At 32.3% G+C, this 12,287-nt stretch overlaps 1 long non-coding RNA gene across 1 annotated transcript; it reads right to left on the bottom strand.

Annotated features, from left to right (window-relative positions):
* Positions 1–9,647: 9,647 nt before the first annotated feature.
* Positions 9,648–10,381, bottom strand: LOC142232012 (uncharacterized). Its single transcript, XR_012720990.1, has 3 exons — positions 10,263–10,381; positions 9,897–10,203; positions 9,648–9,838 (listed from the first exon to the last, which is right to left on the bottom strand). It is a non-coding gene; the product is annotated as an uncharacterized LOC142232012 (long non-coding RNA).
* Positions 10,382–12,287: the final 1,906 nt, after the last annotated feature.

The raw sequence follows: 12,287 nt of genomic DNA, 5'->3' as shown, positions 1-12,287 counted from the left end.
AGTTTTGACAAAATTTTCTATAGAAATAAAATTTTGACAAAATTTTCTATAGAAATAAAATATTGCCAAAATATTGTACAGAAATAAACTCTAAACAATTTTATATAGATACAAAATTATGCAAAAATTTTGTATAGGGAGAAAATTGTGTTAACATTTTGTATAGGAAGAACATTTTTTTATAGAAATAAAATTTTGACAATATTTTCTATAAAAATAAGATGACAAAATTTTCTATAGAAATAAAGTTTTGACAAAACTTTCTATAAAAATAAGATTTTGACAAAATTTTCTATAGAAATAAAGTTTTGACAAAATTTTCTATAGAAATAAAATTTTGACAAAATTTTCTATAGAAATAAAATTTTGACAAAATTTTCTATAGAAATAAAATTTAGACAAAATTTTCTATAAAAAATAAAATTTTGACAAAATTTTCTAGAGAAATAAAATTTTTTATAAAAATAAAATTTGTATAAAATTTCCAATAGAAATAAAGTGTTGACAAAATTTTCTATAAGAAGAAAATTTTGACAAAATTTTCTATAGAAATAAAATTTTGACAAAATTTTCTATAGAAATAAAATTTTGACAAAATTTTCTATAGAAATAAAATTTTGACAAAATTTTCTACAGAAATAAAATTTTGACAAAATTTTCTATAGAAATAATATATTGACAAAATTTTCTATAAAAAGAAAATTTTGGCAAAATTTTCTATAGAAAGAAGATTTTGAAAAAAATTTCTATAGAAATAAAATTTTGACAAAATTTTCTACAGCAATAAAATTTTGGCAAAATTTTCTATAGCAATAAAATTTTGGCAAAATTTTCTATAGAAAGAAAAATTTTGAGTAGAATTAAATACGAGTATTTGACAAAATTTCCTATCAAAGTAAAATTTTGGAAAAATTATATCTTTTAAATGATATTCATTTAATTTGGGAAAAATGGTCCGCTGGTAAGAATTTTGGTCCAATTTTAGAAAAATTTTAGTCCAAAATAAAAATTCATTGTGGCAACGCTGATGCCTTTTATACTTTTCCCCAGCATGCGTAATAGGTGATGCTCACTTGTGATGTGGTTGGTTTATAACGGCAACTTGTTCACTGCAATTACAAATAGAATTGTAATTCATTATTATTAAATATTCACTATTATTATATGTTGTGGCTGGTAACAAGGGCCTCCGACATCCAGCGTCACAAGTCTCTTATGTTGATGGTTGTTAACGATTTGGCCACAACAGGCAGATTATGCACTGAAAAAAATATTGTCGTGAGGTCAAAGATTTCATGTCCTTAAAATACGAATGCAAAATTATCTTAGCATAGAAGACGCGTTTCTCTAATATAAAGTTTTTCCTTGTCCAAAAGTCGATAAACTTTTCAATGAAGTCGTGTTGTCCTTATAATTAAGTGATTTAACTTAAAAATGGGTATCATAACATGAAAGAAAAATTTTTTGGGGTAAGGTCAACTTGACTTTTATAATTAAGAAAATCATTTAAAATTAATGAAAGTATCTTTAAATTTGTTGGCTTTTTTCATCTTGACTACAAAGCAACAAATCGTCCAAATATAGGACATGTTTTTCAAAACTTTATTTTAAAGACGTTTTTACTTGAAACATAGCATAAATTCTACTAGAATTCGAGTCTGAATTTGGAAAATAAAGTTGTCGTTAACTCGTTTTTTAAGGACTTTGATAGCATATGAAGAAAAAAAGCTGAAAAAACGAAAAATTTAAATTTGCTTCCTAGAAGCAAGTACACAAAACGCAAATTTAAAAGAGAATTGTGTCTTAAAAGTATCCTTATTTGTATTCTCCGCTTCTTTAGCTCGGAATCAATACCAAAATGGTTAAAGTAAAGACAAAATCTTTGGAACCGGACATGCTCTTTTTTCAGTGTGCAGATTAGGCGAAAATAAATAAATGAAATGAAAAAAATGAATGTTGGTTACAACAATATTATTTACAGTATACTGTTAACAATAACGTAACTAATTATAGACAACCCATTCATTAGATATCCATTACCGTATCTGGCAAAACAAATCTTAGAAATGAAACAAGAATACACCTTAGAATCTTCCTTAAAATCACTAGCATATGAAAGTAATCCAAGGTAATTATAACTTAAGGTTGTCAAAATCATTATCTGATTAAGTAGAGAGGAGAAGTGGATACCACCTGATAATTATTTTAAATCTATACCAGAAAATCTGTTTATGACATGGCATCACATTCTCATTCCCCCAGGGCCAAACAATTATCAATCCCATTAGGCCAATGGACAACGACGTATATCTTCATTAAAAGATTATCTCTGGAAAATCATCATCGAAATAACGACACATTGCGAAGAAAACAAAAAACCGTAACAAAAACTCAATTCCTTTTTGAGGCGATTACATCATCCAATGGCAAAGGACGAATTTCGAGTGTGCCACAATCCTGTGGAATATTAATTAACTAATGAGAAATAAGAAAATTCACACTTCAACAATCGTTGTGAAGAGACTCCCTCGCAGTCGTTGGGGCCTAAAGATGGTCCCCTTTTGACAATAAAAAAGGAAAATCACTTTTACCATTATCGAGACATATTCGAAAGGCTTATCGCAAAACATTAATCTCGCCTGGGATGGACACGTAAAGTGAAGCCAGGACACATCATCAACAAATAATGCCCATATCCAAGGCAAAGTCAAAGGTAATTCAAGACATTCAACGTGAAAACGTGAATGCCATAAAGGAGTCCCAGGGAATGCATGAATCTCCGCAACTGATAACAATTAACAAAAGAGAAAGGACAAATGACCAAAGAGGAAAACGAAGAAAAACCCATATGGACAATAATACAAAATACATTAAGCAAAAAAATGTTTGAACCCTAGGCAAGCAAGGTGAATGAATGGTTAGGTGGCCATTTTCTCCATTGGCCATTGTCAAGAGGAGGAAGGGCAGTTAAATAAATTGAAAACAGATATATTCATTCTTACATACGAGTGTGTGTGTGCGAGTTCTTAAGAGAAAAATCGAAGATAAACCATCAACTACAACAGCTAAACACTCCCATTTTGTTTGTTTTTTTCTTTCGATTCGATTTATCTTTATAAGGGAAATGTGATGGAGAGATTGGCCGACCGTTAGTTTTAGGTTATGTGTACTTAAGACGCTTTACTGTGTGTATATGTGTGTGTGTGCCTGTATGTCTGTCTATGTTTATCGCCGGTAGGTGTTCCTTTGGTATCCCACCTACAAAATGTTCAATAGTAAATATTTATGAATATGAGTTACACTCTCATAACACAGATAAACTTACGCATACACACACGCACACAAACAATCACTTGAAATTGCGTAAATCATAAAAGGACATAAAATTGTTGGGCGTTAACCAAGTTATGACCATCATGCAATCAACGTTCGCTACGATACTCTAAATACGCGATGGTATATGGGGATTAAATGCTCTATAAATTGTTACACATTGTATTTTCTTAAGAGCTTCCGTAATGGATAATACACTAAGAAAGTAGCTACGTACAAATTATACGCAAAAAAAAAATAATTCTTTCCTCCCAAACGAACTTTTAGACAAATAACGCTACTTTCAAAGCTATTTTAAAAATTTTAATGTTTTTTTTTTTTTAATTAAACAAATTTCAAAATGTTTATTATACCCTGCGCCACACTGTGCAACAGGGTATTATAAGTTAGTGCATATGATTGCAACACCCAGAAGGAGACGAGATAGACATATGGTGTCTTTGGCAAAAATGCTCATGGTGGGCTCTTGAGTCGATATAGCCACGTCCGTCTGTCTGTGAACACATTTTTGTAATCAAAGTCTCGATCGCAGTTTTAGTCCAACCGACTTCAAATTTGGCACAAGTATGTGTTTTGACTCAGAATAGAACCCTATTGATTTTGGAAGAAATCGGTTCAGATTTAGATATAGTTCCCGTATATATGGCCCCAGAAGCCAGAATTTTACCCTGATTTGCTTAAAATTTTGCTCAAGAAGAACAATTGGTACTATGTTATGTTATAGTCATGTGTGCCAAATTGAAATCAGTTCAGATTTAGATATAGCTCCCATATATACTCCCGATATTGACTAATATAAATAGCATATAAAATATATTCTCTATCGAAACTATCGAGTCAATTGTAGGAAAATCCCATTGAAAATAGGTCTAAAATATGAAAAATTCTACCATATTTCCCCAACTCTGGCGTGCATATATATGACAGATTTTGATCAAATTTTACATGCATTCACTGAAAAAAAAGCTTGCACGGTTCCAAAGATTTTGTCTTTACTTTAAAAATTTTGGTATTATTTTCTAGCCAAAGAAGCGGACAATACAAGTAAGGATACTTTTAAGACAAAATTCTCTTTTAAATTTGGGTTTTGTGTACTTGCTTGGGAAGCAAATTTTAGTTTTTCGCTTTTTCAGCTTTTTTTCTTCATATGCTATCAAAGTCCTTTACAAACGAGTTAACGGCAACTTTACTTTCCAAATTAAGACTTGAACTCCAGTAGAAATTATGCTATGTTTCAAGAAAAATACGTCTTTAAAATAAAGTGTTGAAAAACATGTCCTATATTTGAACGATTTTTTGCTTTGTAGTCAAGATGCAAAAAGACAACAAATTTAAAGACAATTTCATTAAATTTAAAGATTTTTTCTGAATTATTAAAGTCAAACATTATTTTCTTTAAAACAAGTAAGTAAATTCTAAAGTCGGGCGGGGCCGACTATATTATACCCTTCACCTATGTAGGCCAAAATTTGTGTTACCATCTCAACTACTTCACATTTGCTGGAAGCTATATAAAGGAGAAAATTCTTTTACTTCTACAAAATCTCTAGAATTAAACTTTAAATCGGCTAACGCTATCCAGTTAATTGGAGGAAACTTCCATTGAAGGTGGGTCTAAAATGTGTAACAGTCTACCATATTTCCCCAACTCTGGTGTACGAATTATGGGAGCTATATATAATCTGAACCGATTTTGACTAAATTTGACATGTATAGTTAGAATAATAATTTTGCTATCTATGCGAAATTTCACGTAAATGGGGGGGGCCAAAGTTATGCCCCCTGGTCATATGAGTGCAAATCGGACGGAAGATATATATGGGAGCCAAATCTAAATCTGAACCGATTGTAACAAAATTTGACACACTTAACGATACCATTAAACGTACCCCTTGTGCAAAATTTGAAGCAAATCACGGCAAAACTCTGGCTTTTGTGGTCATATAAGTTCAAATCGGACAAAAGATATATATGAGAGCTATATCTAAATCTGAATCGATTTTGATCATATTTGGCACATACAATAGTATCGTTAAAAGTACCGCTTGTGCAAAATTTGTAAGTCGGGCAAAACTCTGTTTTTTGAGACCATATAAGTCCAAATCGGGCGAAAGATATATATGTGAGCTATATCTAAATCAGAACCGATTTTAACAAAATTTGACACACCTAACGATACTATTAAACGTACCCCTTGTGCAAAATTTGAAGCAAATCACGGCAAAACTCTGCTATATCTAAATTTGAACCGATTTCAATCAAATTTACCAACCATTGGTAGAATGTCAATTCTACCCTCTGTGGAAAATTTCACGAAGATCGGTAGAAAACTTTGGCCTCTGTGGTCATATGAGTCTAAATCGGACGAAAAATATATATGGGAGCTATATCTAAATCTGAACCGATTTGACTGATATTTTGCAAGATTTTCGAGATTCATAAAATATTTGGATATACGGTGTTTCAAGAAAATCGGTTGATAAACACGCTAACTACGACCAAATCGGGGATAAATATATATGGCTGCTATATCTAAATCTGAACCGATTTTTTTCCAAAACCAATAGCGATTGTCTCTGTCCCAAGAAACGACCCTATGTCACATTTGAGGACGATCAGACATAAATTTCGAGCTGTACTTTGTGCACAAAATTACATATACAGACAGACGGACGGACGGACGGACAGACAGACAGACGGACATCGCTAAGAAATAGTGGGTCTATGACCACTATTTCTTGGCGTTACATACAAATGCCCAAACTTATTATACCCTGTACCACAGTTGTGGTGAAGGGTATAAAAATGACATATGCCGATTTTCCGATTTTTGCTCCAATAATGACGATATTAGCTCCGTTCAAAAATGTTGACTAGAAGCAGTTTGCTTACACGATTAGAGCCAGCAAAAGAGAGAATGCATTTGACAGTTGTCAGATGGAGAAATTTCAAGTTTTTTCTAGAAATTTCATACATGCAGGAGCTATACCCCATTTTACTTGTACAGTATTTGTATCATTGTTGCCAATCGTACCAAAAATAATCCACCAAATTTTTAAGAAAATTTTAAGAAAAATCTACAAAATTCAATAAAAGCTTTTCAAATTTTTGTGGTTACATACAAAAATAATATTCGAAAGAAATGTTTTATATTGAATTTATAGAAAATGTTGTTAAAATTTTATTTCTATAACAAATTTCGTCATAATTTTATTTCTATAGAAGACTTTGTCAAAAATTTATTTCTAAAGATTTTTGTTTTTTTTTTCAAAATTTTATTTATATAGAAAATTTTGTTAAAATTTTATTTCTATAGAAAATTTTGTTAAAATTATATTTCTATAGAAAAATTTTTGTCAAAATTTTATTTCTGTAGAAGATTTTATTAAAATTTTATTTCTATAAAAAATTGTACGTCTTTATTGGACAGTTAATAAATAAGAGTTTTATGGTCAAATTTTGGATCTTTAATATTGACATACGTAAATATGTTATTAAAGATTTTTATTTTATTTTCATTTTTAAATAAAAAGTTTTCTGAATTAGTATGTACATACTAAAAAAATTAATTTTTATATAATTTTTTGAATTGCTTTTTTTTATACCCTCCACCATAGGATGGGCGTATATTAACTTTGTCATTCCGTTTGTAACACATCGAAATATTGCTCTAAGACCCCATAAAGTATATATTTTCTGAGTCGTGGTGATTTTCTGAGTCGATCTGAGCATGTCCGTCCGTCCGTCCGTCCGCCCGTCCGTTGAAATCACGCTAACTTCCGAACGAAACAAGCTATCGACTTGAAACTTGGCACAAGTAGTTGTTATTGATGTAGGTCGCATGGTATTGCAAATGGGCCATATCGGTCCACTTTTACGTATAGCCCCCATATAAACGGACCCCGAAATTTGGCTTGCCGATCCCCTAAGAGAAGCAAATTTCATCCGATCTGGCTGAAATATTGTACATGGTGTTAATAGATGGTTTCTAATAAACTGGTCCACATCGGTCCATAACTATATATAGCCCCCATATAAACCGATCCCCCGATTTGGCTTGGGGAGCCTCTAAAAGAAGCAAATTTTATCCGATCTGGCTTGAAATTTGGTACATGGTGTTAATAGATGATTTCTAATAAACACGCAAAAATTGGTCCACATCGGTCCATAATTATATAAAGCCCCCATATAAACCGATCCCCAGATTTGGCTTGCGGAGGCTCTAAGAGAAGCAAATTTCATCCGATGCGGTTGAAATCTAGTACATGGTGTCAGCATATGATCTCTACCAACCATGCAAAAATTGGTCCACATCGGTCCATAATTATATATAGCCCCCATATAAACCGATCTCCCGATTTGGCTTGTGGAGCCACTAAGAGAAGCAAATTTCATCCGATCGGGCTGAAATTTGGTACTTGGTGTTGGTATATGGTCTCTAAAAACTATGAAAAAATTGGTCCACATCGGTCAATAATTATATATAGCCCCCATATAAACCGATCCCCAGATTTGGCTTGCGGAGCCTCAAAGAGAAACAAATTTCATCAGATCCGGCTAAAATTTCGTACATGGTGTTAGTATATGGTCTCTAATGACCGTGCAAAAATTGGTCTACATAGGTCCATAATTATATGTAGCCCCCATATAAACCGATCACCAGATTTGACCTCCGGAGCCTCTTGGAAGACCAAAATTCATCTGATTGAGTTGAAATTTGGTACGTGGTGTTAATATATGGCCTCAAACACCAATGCAAAAATTGGTAGAAATCGGTCCATAATTATATATAGCCCCCATATAAACCGATCCCCAGATTTGATCTCCGGAGCCCCGTGGAATTGCAAAATTCATCCGATTCGGTTTAAATTTGGTACGTCATGTTAGTATATGGTATCCAACAACCATGCAGGAATTGGTTCATATCAGTCCATAATTATATATAGCCCCATATAAACCGATCCCCAGATTTGACCTCCGGTGCCTTTTGAAGATGCAAAATTCATACGATCTGATTTAAATTTGGTACATGATGGTAGTATATGATATTGAGCAACCATGCCAAAAGTGGTCCATACCAGTCCATAATCATATATGGCCCCCATATAAACCGATCACGATATTTGGTTTTGGAGGAGCAAATTTTATCCGAGTCAGTTGAAATTCAGTACATTGTGCTAGTATATGGCCGTTAGCAACCATGCCTAATTGGGCCATATCGGTCTATAGTTATAATATTATTTAGAGTGCAGATTTTTTTTTGACGATTTGTAAAATGGAAGTGACAATTATGACGATTTCTTTGGAAAATGTGACGATTTTTCTTGAAATTTTTTTGGCAGCCTTGGGTAGATGGCGGACTATAAGTATATACCGAGGAGCGAAATTTTAGACAAAGGACATTTTCTAACAATTTTCTTTAGAAGCAGAGAAAAAAGATTTGAGACAATCGTCTCCCTAAGAAAGTGCTTTTCGTTTGACTAAAATTTCGTAGTCGGTAGAAAAATATTTTTTCTTTGGGTGCAAGACACACAATCTTCTGCTTTATCAAAGAATGTGAAATCTAGAGATAATGCCCTAGTATAAGATTATTATGTGCTACTTAGTTAAAACGTCTTGTAAATAGTCAGTTGTTTCTCATCTTTAGTACCGCTCTACAAAAATTTTGACTTTTGGAGGAAACATATATAGTGTATAGAAATTTCATTAACACACAGAAATCCGGTTAACCGAGGGTCCGATTAACTGGTGTCGGTTTTGGACTCCGTAAGATCTACAGTGTATATCATTAGACTTTCCTTACATTGTTTAATTTTACCTTTACGTTCAATAGTTCATAAGCCATTCATGGTACAAGATTACTTTTACAATTTTTTGAGGAACATATCGATGCCCTCATTCCAGAGTACACTAAGTCGACTTATCACGTTTTGACGGAGTTCGTTGTTTTCTATTCAGATTGATGTGAATTACATGCTGTCAAAATTTCAAATTTACTGGACACTTCTATCAAAAGTTATGGTTAATATTGCACTTAGCCTGTGTCTACACACAGAAAACAAATTTGTTGTGACAACCAATTCTTTTGCCAACCAAATTATTCGGTCCCATCTACTACCAGAATATAACTGACAAAATTTGTCAAAGCAACCAACTGAAGTCTTGCACAACAGTATATCAAATTGTTTGGATAACTAAAATTTGGGCACATTATAAGTCTAATTGGTAATCCCAACCAATAAGATTTTATTCGTTTGTTGAAACAACTACTTATTATTTTCGGACAACCAATGCTTGAGAAATTAAAGAAACCCTTTGGTGAATTAATTTTAGTCTGTATTTAATTTTAATACATATTAATATTTTTATTGACTATTAACGTAAAAAAACATCGTCATCTTTAGAACCTTTTATGAACTGCAAAAGAAACTCCATGAGATAGCAAGAGTTGCGAAATCTACACAATTTTCAGGTCCAAGGAGGTCAAAATATTTTTTTTAAATTTCTGGAAGAAAAGCAGACATAATATAAAAAAAAAATTGCGTTAACGTTAAAAAATGTACCTTTGATCGTGTTCTGTTGGCAAAGTTTGTCTAATAGAACACGCCTTACATGATTATATATGTCATTCGATTTGAGTGGCAGTACCCCAATGTACCCAAAACCCCAACAGAGATTAAAAACTGAATGGAAATGATGCAGATACTGCTGATGCTCCACTGACAATTACCCGATCGTGACTCACGCATGGACCTTGAAATGTTGTTATGTCTTTGCACCAGAATCTTTCTTCAGTTCTGATCGATTTTAAGTTCGATGGCGAGGTAGCCATTCACATCCTCGGAAATCGTCACATTTGTTAAAATATCTCTAGTAGGGGAGAACGTAAGTGAGTGATATTAATTTCATTTGATGATTATGTTACTTACCACTTAAGAATGCAGCTACCGAATTAAAAAGAATATATACCTAATTCACAGACAGTCTTTATGGCCAGAATTTTCTCTAATATTGGGTACTCGACATGAAAAATTTTAATTGTATTGAAATTTTGAGAATTTAGAGTTTATAATTAATGAAATCAAACAACAACTTATTTGTTGTCATATTTATGTAGTCCATAGCAACAAATTCCTTTATAACTATACAATTTGTTAACACAACCAACTTATTGGCTAGGCGGACTTTCAGTTGGGTTTGGTGACACATTGGCAAAACAAATCAGTTATCACAACAGGGTGGAATAAATTGAAATGGTTAGTTACTTCAATGTATAAATAACGACCAATATTTGGTCATGTGTACCAACTTTTGGTCACACCACCGTTATATTGATTATATAAACTATCAAACAAGAGAAATAACTAACAATTATTCCACCCAATTAAAAATTGTGGGTCTCCACTATCAAACTGTTGTCCTAATCGAATTCCAACCAATCATTTCTCTGGGTGTAAAGTTTGAAAAATGTCCAATCCAAAAAGGGCAAAAAACTTTGTTCGGTCTGAAGTGGTCTAAGTCATTTTACCCATGTTCTATTGTCACTAGTTTGAATTCGTACATATTAAAAAAAATCTGTAAAAAATATGATTTTAAGACCGTAAAAAAGGGAATTTCTACACAGAAAATACAGATTGGTTGTGACAATCGAATTTATTGCCAACCTCCTTTTGGCAGTTGTGGCAAATACCAGTTGGCAGTTGTGCCAACCGACTGATTCGCTCGACACAACCAATATCTCATATGGTGTTGGTTGGGTCTGCCGACGACATTGGTTGTTGCTACCTTCATCATTCGGTTGTGTTGCCTAATGAACGAATTAAAAACCAATTTCGTCCAGTTAAATATTATATTTTATTTAATTAAAATATATGTATATAATAAATCTAAATACAAAGTAGGTGACATCGAAAGATGAAAATCAACTAATTAAACTCATGTACCCTCTACCATGTACCATCTGCCATGGCGAAATCATCTTATACGGCAATAAATCTTTACTAAAAATAAAATAAAAATTAATTAATAAATGGAATGGTATATGTTCGTGTTGAAATCAACTAAATACGATAGAACATCGGCCGGGCCTTATCTTAATGGTGAAAATCGGTTACTAGCAGATTGTAAATAATTACAAAGCACCCTATTTGTGACAAAAATTCACAATTCGCCAAATGTCTTAGAGAGGTCCAGCCCATTTGTAAAATTGTAAAAATGTCTCAAATATACCTACACATCTAATTATAAATCATTAATGCTTTCGGGAACCTCATCAACTTCCACGATTATTTTTGATACATGCTAGATATTAAGATAGTTGAGTTATTTTGAGTCCTCTAAAATACAATACAAACCATTGTTATGAATTTTTTGTCTCGATAAAACATTTCTTATACCATTCATGTTGTACTGTGATCCCATTCATGGCGAAGAGATGATAAATTTTTATGTTTTTGTTATCGTTGTCTCTATTTAAAATTTTGAAATAAAATTCTTTATTCTTCTTCCAAAAAAAAAAAAAAAAAACAATGACATTTTATAAATATTTTAAATGATATTCGGCTATGAATAATATATGACAATGGTGGCTACTAAATGATAGTTAAAAATTTTCCTTACGGATGGTCGTATCAACCAATACGAATCAAAATTATTCAAAGGAGGTAAATTTGGTTACTACAACCATATATGTTGTGGCCAGCGTTGCCAATTTAGCTTTTTTCCCGCTAGATTTGGCTTTTTTTGAAGACGTTTAGCGGGAAAAAAATGCATTTAGCTTTTAGCTTTTTTTTTCTGGCTTTTTTTCATGACCCTTTTAGCTATTTTGGCTTTTTTTATTTTCGACATGTTTCTATTGAAATATGGATAAATCGGCGTTTTTATCAAAGCCTTGCTGCAACTATGAGGGTTTCCACATATTTCAAAGCTCAGTTGAAACATTAATAATGAGTCCA

Source organism: Haematobia irritans, chromosome 3 (genome assembly GCF_050003625.1).
Source record: "Haematobia irritans isolate KBUSLIRL chromosome 3, ASM5000362v1, whole genome shotgun sequence".
In the NCBI taxonomy this organism is placed as follows: domain Eukaryota; kingdom Metazoa; phylum Arthropoda; class Insecta; order Diptera; family Muscidae; genus Haematobia; species Haematobia irritans.
The sequence above is the reverse complement of the archived record's forward strand: the minus strand, read 5'-3'. Positions and strand labels throughout refer to the sequence as shown.